Source organism: Bubalus kerabau, chromosome 2 (genome assembly GCF_029407905.1).
Source record: "Bubalus kerabau isolate K-KA32 ecotype Philippines breed swamp buffalo chromosome 2, PCC_UOA_SB_1v2, whole genome shotgun sequence".
NCBI lineage: Eukaryota > Metazoa > Chordata > Mammalia > Artiodactyla > Bovidae > Bubalus > Bubalus kerabau.
The window spans coordinates 53123504-53124232 of record NC_073625.1 but is presented as its reverse complement, the minus strand read 5'-3'; the positions used below and the strand labels follow the sequence as shown (position 1 = coordinate 53124232).

General features: G+C 42.0%; 1 non-coding gene across 1 annotated transcript; it reads left to right on the top strand.

The window, feature by feature from the left end:
* The first annotated feature begins 285 nt into the window (after window positions 1–285).
* Window positions 286–390, top strand: LOC129645105 (U6 spliceosomal RNA). Its single transcript, XR_008711197.1, has one exon. It is a non-coding gene; the product is annotated as a U6 spliceosomal RNA (small nuclear RNA).
* Window positions 391–729: the final 339 nt, after the last annotated feature.

Below are 729 nucleotides of genomic sequence, written 5' to 3'. Positions count from 1 at the left end.
GTGCGAGATGAGGGACCTGTATCATCTACTCTACTCATATTTTAAAGAGTTAAGTTGGTTGTTTACTTTGGCAGCACTTGCACTAAAATTAGGGCTTCCCAGGTGGCTCAGCAGTAAAGAATCCACCTGCAATGCAGGAGACACAGGTTCGATCCCTGGGTCAGGAAAATGCCCTGGAGAAGGAAATGGCAACCCACTTCAGTGTTCTTGCCTGGAAAGCCCACAGAGGAGCCTGGGGCGGAATGTAGTCTGTGGGGTCTCGAAACAGTTGGACATGACTTAGCGACTAAAACAACAATAACAAATACTAAAATTGGAAGGATACAGAGAGGATTAGCATGACCCCTGCACAAGGATGACATGCAAATTTGTGAAGCATTTCATATATATATTTTTTACAGTGGAATATGACTCAGCCATAAAAACGAATGAAATAGTGCCATTTGCAGAGGCAAGGACATAGAGACACTCATACAGAGTGAAGTAAATTAGAAAGAGAAAAACAAATATCATATAATATCCCTTATGTGTGAAATCCAGAAAAGTGGTATAGATGAACTTACTGACAAAGCAGAAACAGAGACAAAGATGTAGGGAAGAAACTTATGGACACTAAGGTAGGGGGAAGAGGGGCATGGGATCACTTGGGAGACTGGGATTGACATATATACACTATTGATACCGGGCATAAAACAAATAGCTAACGAGAACTTACTGTTTAGCACCGGG